Here is an 8,594-nt window from a genome sequence, read left to right on the forward strand (position 1 = left end):
CCAAAGTATTTACCTTGACCTAGACTGAGGCTGAGGCTAGCCCCTCGATTGTGACAAGTCAGGTTTCTAGTTTTGGTTCTTCATTTACTGCATTTATTGACTCAGGGGATACTCATTCATTTGTATATGCTAGAGTGATAGATCAGTTGTGTAGACTTATGATTTGTATGCTAAGGGATTGAGGACCTTGTTGCCAAAAGTCTCTAGGAGATGGGTTAGAGCGTTGCCAGTGGAGGTAGATAGTAGGGAGTTATATGTGCATCTGATTGTGCTAGCGATGGATGACTTTGATATGATTCTGAGGATGGATTGGTTATCAAAGTACGAGGCGACGATTGACTGCCGACATAGGATGGTGACCTTTGAACCAGAAGGGGAGGTACCCTTTGTATTTGTGGGGTCAGTGAGTGGGCTCCGAGTACCTATGATTTTGACACTGAAGGCTAGAGACCTAATGCAAGAGGGTTGCATAGGATTCCTAGCAAACATTGTGGATACCTCTAGGATTGTTTCAGTTGGACCGGATGAGACCAGATTAGTATGTGAGTTTCCTGATGTATTCCTCGCAGACTTGCCAAGGTTGCCACCACACTGAGAGATCAAGTTCATCATAAAGTTGGCACCAGGGGCGAAGCCAGTATCTAGAATGCCTTATAGAATGGCTCTAGAAGAGTTGAAGGAACTGAAGATTTAGTTGCAGGAATGACTAGATTTGGGATTCATTAGACTGATTTTTTTGCCATGGGGTGCTTCAGTGTTGTTTGTCAAGAAGAAGGATTGATCCTTAAGGATGTGTATTGACTACAGAGAGCTGAACAAGTTGATCATTAAGAACAAGTACCCACTACCTAGGATTGACGACTTGTTTGACCAGCTATAGGGGAAGACAGTGTTCTCCAAGATTGACCTTCACTCAGGCTACCACCATTTAAGGATTAGAGAAGAGGACATACCAAAGACCGCATTCCGTAAGAGGTATGGACATTATGAATTTCTGGTCATGTTCTTTGGATTAACCAATGCCCCAGCAACCTTTATGGACTTAATGAATATGGCCTTCAGGGATTATTTGGAAAAATTTGTGATCATATTCATCGATGACATACTGATGTACTCTCAGTCAGAGACAGAGCATGAGCAGCATCTTCACCTTGTACTGCATCGGTTGAGAGAGCATAGGCTATATGCTAAGTTTAGCAAGTGTGAGTTTTGGTTACCCCAAGTAACATTTCTGGGCCATATTGTAAGCATGGAGGGGATTCTGGTGGACCTAAGCAAGATTGAGGCAGTGAGGGATTGGCCCAGACAGAGCATTGTACCATAGGTTAGGAGTTTCTTGGGATTGGCAGGGTACTATTGGCTGTTCGTTGAGGGATTCTCTAGAATAGCCACACCGTTGACTAAGCTGACACGTAAGAATACCAAGTATGTCTAGACGGATAGATGTGAGAATAGTTTCAAGGAATTGAAGCGGTGAGTGATCACCGCTCCAGTATTGAGTCTTCCGTCAAACAATGAGAAGATTGTAGTCTACTACGATGCTTCCAGGCAGGGTTTGGGGTGTGTATTGATGCAAGTTGTAAAGGTGATAGCCTACGCATCGAGACAGCTGAAGGAGTATGAGCAAAGGTATCCCACTCATGATCTGGAATTGGCAATGGTGGTGTTTGCACTATAGGTTTGGGGGCATTATTTGTATGGCGAGAAGTGAGAAATATACACCAACCATAGAGTTTGAAGTACTTCTTTACTCAGAAGGATCTGAATATGCGCCAGAGAAGTTGGCTAGAATTGGTAAAAGATTACGACTATGATATTCTATACCATCTTGGGAAGGCCAATGTGGTGAAATGATTTGGAGTAAGGGGCATGTTGAGCTCTAGGTTTGTTGGCCCTTTTGAGATTCTGGAACGAGTTGGAGAGGTAGCCTATAGATTGGCGATGCCTCTAGCCTTATAAGGGGTTCACAATGTGTTTCATGTGCCCATGCTCCAAAAGTATGTATTAGATCCTACGCATGTGTTGAGTTATGAGAACCTGGAGATAGATCAAGGTTTATCATATGAGGAGAAGCCGGTTCCAATTGTAGACCAAAAAGATAAAGTTTTGTGGAACAAGACCATCGCCTTAGTCAAAGTGTTATGGAGGAACAACAAAGTGGAAGAGGCAACTTGGGAGCTTGAGACTGATATGTAGGATTGTACGCCCTAAATATCCACGGGTTATTAGCGAGCCGAGAAAGGGCATAATTATATCAGCCACGTGGAAGCACCTACCCGGAGCTGCTGTTACAAGGTCCTACCTCTTTAAGCTCGAGGTAACCAGAGGTTTATTGCGATTATTAAGGCATCGGGTCAGCAGTGCGGATATCCCGGGATGAGACTACATCAAGCTCAGGGTACGAGCTTGAGTTGGCACCTCTGACCTTTTATAAAGTCAACCACGCAATGTAAACGTGAATATATCAAACATCACGTGTCTGATCCATCCCTGAAATCTCGAACATGTAGCATAAACGTGCGTGTTCAGGCACCCACGACTGGGTTGGGCCGTGCGGCCCATTATCCCCCTTACCTATTGATTAGACCACACTTGATTGTCAGGTTTTAGGAATTAATCATGAATGTCACAGAAATGACATGATGGGTAAGAAGGTCACGGGATGACCTCCTTTGCCAACACCCAGGTGCCCTCTCCCTATAAATATGGAGACCCTGGGAGTTGCAAAGGGTTGGATTATAATTTGTAAAGAAATACCCTGTAAAGAATATCAGAGAGATATCAACAATATTGGCTGGTGGACTAGAAGGATTTTAACCTTTGAACCACCTAAAAAAGTATTCGTCATTTTACTTTGAGATCATTCATCTATTACGGTTCATTATTTAGCACTAATCCCTCTCCTTATTCTTATAATTATCTGTTGCCGAAGAACAATGTCAACAGTTTGGTGCTTTCATTGAGAGGTTGTTAGATTGGTGCTATCGCAAATACCCAACCATGGTAGTCACTCGCTCAAGACATGGTAACGAGGCGAACCAACGTGATGGGCAAGAGGCCCATCATGTCGCCATGTTCGATGATTAGAACCCTGAGGTTCAGCAGCGGCCGGGCAAGCATCCAATAGGCCAAGACGACACTGGAAGTTCGGCTCCCCGACCGCCCAATCTGAACCCAGATTTTTACATGGCGGTGGAAATGGAAAATGCACAGTTGAGGAGTCAGCTGGCAAAAGCAAACCAGCATATTCAAGAGGTGTTGGCCCAACTACCCCCGCTTACAACCGACGCTAACATCGGAAAGAGGCATGGTGAGACTCATAAGTCCCGCCGGGGTAATCGGTCTAGGCCTAGTCGGTTGGTCAGACCCCCAACATCAAATTCTACTCCCACATCGCACCACCGGGAGACCACTTTTGAGGAACTTCCTAGGGTCGAGCAGCAGTACAGCCGATCGGTCCGGACCTCAACTCCCAGCTCACTTCTGCCCTCGAGCGCACCCAGGAGGGCTCAAGGAGGCTCGTGAAGGAGATCCGGGGAGGGCTCGCAACGACAGCCCGCCCCGGCCAGCCGCCTGCACCCTGCTCAAACTGTCAAGCACAAGACGCGGAGGATGGTAGAGCGGAGCGGCCACGACATAACTTGATCTGCCCTGACGGGACTAGGATCGCATCCCCGGTCAGGCATCCTCCTTCACCAATAAGATAGCCATCTCCTCCCCAGCCTGTCCGAGACATCCCGACTCATGGGAGCAGTAGGAAAAATCCTCCTTCCGTCGGACCTTCCCATCGTAGCCTGGCGCCCAGAGAAGTCCCGGATCATCATCCCCAGCGGCGGGCTCTGAGCTTCTCAAATGGAAGTTATTGGACCGGAAGCCGTCGAAGTGATCTATCTGGCGGAGACCTGCGCCAATGCTTGACCTCGGCGCAAAGTCCCCAGGCCGCCCCAAGGGGCGACCTCCGAGATCGCCTAAACTCTCAAAGAGGAGACCCAGTGGGAAATGGCAGCCGTGCTCGCCAAAGGGAAGACTTGTCCGAAGTACGTGACAGCGGGAACGTCCCATATAACCTATCTCAAGATAGGAGGGACAATAACCCGCCAAATGCGTACAATGGATCCGGAGCTGTTGAACAGCCCCGGAGCAACCAAGGAAGTCAGGAAAAAACCCTTGAGCGTTTGGCTCAAATGAAGGAGCTGATGAGAAAGCTCTTATCAGAAAAAGAAAAAAGATTAGTATGATTCGGGGGACGAACTTGAGCTCTTTACCCCCAGCATAGCAGCAACGGCATATCCACCTAGTTTCCGTATGCCGCACTTGTCCAAGTTCAACGGAGACGGGGATTCGTCAGATCATCTGGGTATGTTCAACACCTTAATGATGGCCCACAACATTGGTCCCGAGCTAAGATGTTTAATATTTCCTTCCACCTTGACTGGGCCGGCCAGACAATGGTTCAAACAGAGTAAGAAGCAGTCAATCAGCTCGTGGAAAACCTTCTCTGCTGACTTCAAGATAGCATTCCGAGCTTCTCAGGCTGCCCGCGTCAAGGTTGATACCCTGGCGAACGTAAGGCAGCAATCCGACGAGCCTCTGAAGGCTTACCTGAGCAGATTCACGAACGTTGCTGCTCGGGCCAGAGACGCAGATGACAGCTCCAAGCTCATGGCTTTGAGGATCGGGATCCTCGTCGGAGGAGGACTCTGGGAAGAGATACAGAGGAAGGGAGTCAGCACTGTAAATGAATTCCTAAATAGGGCCCAGGGATGGATAAACCTGGAGGAGGCACGAGCATCAGCCGCGGGAACCAGCCAGGCCCCTGAACAGCCCGCTGGAGTGGGAACGGACGTTGTGGCAGCGACCCAAACTGTTACACAGAATAACCAGTTTGGTGGAGGCAAGAGAAAGGGGAGTATCGAGGGAAACCATCACGGCCCAAAGAAGAACATGTCTGTAGAAAAATTTAAGCCGGTCTACCCGACTTATACCGAGCTCACCCACTCTAGGGAGAACATTTTCCTAGCAAATTCTGCTCGCCTCCCCTAGAAGAAGCCAGAGCCGTTGAAGCACCAGAAGGGTAAGCGAGACCCTTCCAAGTTTTGTTGGTTCCACAATGACATTGGACACAATACCGATGATTGTAGGCACCTGAAGGATGAGATCGAGACTCTCATCAGAGCCGGACCCTTGGCTTAGTATGCGCGGAATAGAGTTCCCGCCGGCCATCCAGCTTTGGAAGTCCCGATAAGTTAGCCCGGGTCTCGGGTAGATCAGGACGTCCCTCCTCCCCTAATAGGAGGAGAGATCTCCACGATCTCTAGAGGTCCCCATCTGGTTGGCACGAGCAAAGGTGCCCAAAAGAGATACGTCAACGAACTTAAGGCTCATAATGGAGTGGAGTTCATCCTTGAGCAGCATCTACCAAAGCAGCAACGATTGGAGAGGCAGCCAATCATATTTACTGAAGAAGATGCCAGCCACGTCCAGTTCCCTCATAACGAACCTCTGGTCGTGGCCGTTCAGCTCGCTAATCGGAGGGTTAGGAGATTACTGGTCGATAATGGGAGCTCGGTAAACCTACTGTTCCGGTCTACGCTGGAAAAGATGGGTTTGTCTGTCACCGAGCTGAAAGCCACCTCCATGATGCTATACGGATTCTCTGGAGAAGGATCGGCGGCAATAGGAACGATCGAGCTGGTGATCACCTTGGGAGAGGGACCTCGGAAAATCTCAAAACTCCTCGAGTTTGTGGTCATCGATTGTCCCCCCGCGTACAATGCCATTTTGGGTCGACCTACACTAATAGCATTTGAAGCCATTACCTCCATCCGCCACCTCGCGCTAAAATTATCCTCTTCCTCGGGGATATGCATGGTCCGTGGCGATCAACTTGCTGCCAGGGAATGCTACAACATTTCTATGAAGGGAAAATTAAAACCCGAGCAGTTAACGATGACCGTCCAGGGCGGAAATGAGGAATCTCAGGAACTTGTGCCTAATCCTGAGATTGAAAAACCTCAGAATGTCGAAGGGGAGAATATCATCTTAAGTGATGATATCAACCCCAGAATAGCCGAGGATAAATCCGAGCTCCAAGCTATCGAAGAGCTCGAGGAGGTAAATATCGATCCACAAAATCCCTCGCGGATGGTAAAGCTTAGGAAAAATCTATACAGCGAAAGGAAGGCAGAGCTGATTAAGTTTCTGCGGGAGAACCTGGACGTGTTTGCATGGTCTCATGAAGACATGGTAGGGATAAGTCCGAGCGTCATCATGCACACCCTCCACCTGGATAAAAGCGTGCCTGCGAAATTCCAGAAACAAAGGCTCCTAGGAACAACCCGAGCTGAAGCCCTAGAGGAGAAAGTAGCCCGACTCTTAAAGTGTGGCTTTATCCGTGAAGCTAAGTTCTCGATCTGGGTCGCCAATCCTGTATTGGTCCCGAAGCCCAATGGGAAATGGCGAACCTGCATCGACTTCTCCAATCTAAACAAAGCCTGCCCCAAAGATTGCTTCCCCTTGCCGAGGATCGACCAATTGGAAGACACCACGACGGGGCATGAGCTCATGTCCTTTATGGATGTGTATTCGGGCTATAATCAGATCGCCATGAATCCAGCGGACCAGGAACACACTAGCTTCATGACCCCAACTAATGTTTATTGTTACAAGGTTATGCCCTTCGGGCTGAAGAACGCTGGAGCTACATACTAGAGGTTGGTAAATAGGATGTTTGCCAACCAGATCGGGAAGAACATGGAAGTGTATGTTGAAGACATGTTGGTCAAGTCAAAATCTTCCGATAACCATGTTTCTAATCTAGAGGAATGCTTTAAGATATTGAGAGAATACGACATGAGGCTTAACCCACAAAAGTGCACTTTTGGGGTCACGTCAGGAAAATTCCTGGGTTTCATTGTCAGTACTAGAGGAATCGAGGTAAACCCCGATAAGATCAGGACGCTGCTCGAGAAGCCCTCACCTCGGTCGCAAAAGGACATTCAAAGCCTGACAGGAAGGGTGGCGGCCCTTAATCAGTTTATCTCTAAATCTACCGACAAGTGTTTGCCATTCTACAACCTGCTTCGGGGGAATAAGAAGTTCGAGTGGACCGAGGAATGCGAACGTACCTTCCTCGACCTGAAAGCACACTTAGCCGAGCCACCCGTATTGTCCAAACCAATGGCAGGAGAGCCTCTTTTCCTTTACCTAGTTGTCACGGAAGATGCAGCTAGTGCCGTATTAGTCCGAGAAGAAGACCGGTCTTAGAAGCCAGTCTATTACATTAGCAAAAGGCTTCTCGGAGCTGAGTCCCAATACCCGTTGATGGAGAAGATGGCCTTCTGTCTTATCACGGCCTCCCGGAAGCTCAGGCCATATTTTCAGTCCCACTCAATACATGTCATAACCGATCAGCCTTTAAGGCAGGTTTTGCAAAAACCTGAAGCATCGGGACGTCTGTTGAAGTGGGCTATTGAGCTCAGCCAGTTTGAGATTTTGTACATACTGCGAACTACAATAAAAAGCCAGTCCCTGGCTGATTTTGTGACAGAGTGCACGGGATTCCGAGAAGATCCTCTAGAAGAGTCAGCCCAGGCGTCCTTAGCCCAAGCCTCCTTACCTCAGGCCTCATGGAAGGTCTTCGTAGATGGCTCGTCTAACGAGAACGGCTCCAGGGCTGGAATCATTTTGATATCCCCAGAAGGACATCGATTCCACTCGGCGTTGAGATTCGGATTCAAAGCGTCCAACAACGAGGCTGAATACGAAGCTTTACTGGCTAGGCTAAGGGTGGCCCAGGAGCTGAAGGCCAGCTCCATCTAATGTTACAGCGATTCCCAGCTCGTGGTAAACCAAGTGCTAGGGGAATACCAAGCACGGGGAACCAAGATGGCTGCTTACCTGGCTAAGGTAAAAAGCGAGCTGTCCGCATTTGAGCGTGGCTTAATTGAGCAGATACTGCGGGAGCAGAATGCCAACATGGACGCCCTCGCAAAGCTCGCTACCTCCGGGGAGGCGGAGACTTTGGGGTTAGTGCTGGTAGAGTTCTTGGAGAAACCAAGCATAGAGGAAGTCGGGGTGGAGGTCGAGATGATCGACGCCAGGCCGACCTGGAAGACCCCCATCCTCAAATATCTCACAGGAGGAAAGTTACCTGAAGAGCGAAATGACGCAAGGCGGGTACTTTACCAGGCTCCAAGGTATACAGTGGTAGATGGGATATTATATCGGCGTGGACACTCTCTACCTTTCCTACGGTGTGTTCTGCCAAGCGAAGCGAAGACCATTTTGCAGGAAGTGCACGAGAGTTTTTGCGGAGATCACACTGGGGGAAAAGCTTGGCCCTGTAAGGCAAGGATATTACTGGCCCACTTTGTCAAAGGACTCGATCTCCTACGTCAAAAAATGTGACAAGTGCCAGGGATTCAGCACAGTTTCCCAAGCTCCCCCGGTCGAGCTGAAGATGATCTCGTCCCTGTGGCCATTCGCGGTCTGGGGGATTGACTTGGTTGGTGCCCTCCCTACTGGAAAGGGAGGAGTCCGTTATGCGGTGGTGGCTATCGACTACTTCACCAAGTGGGCAGAAGCAGAGCCCC

Source organism: Humulus lupulus, chromosome 7 (genome assembly GCF_963169125.1).
Source record: "Humulus lupulus chromosome 7, drHumLupu1.1, whole genome shotgun sequence".
NCBI lineage: Eukaryota > Viridiplantae > Streptophyta > Magnoliopsida > Rosales > Cannabaceae > Humulus > Humulus lupulus.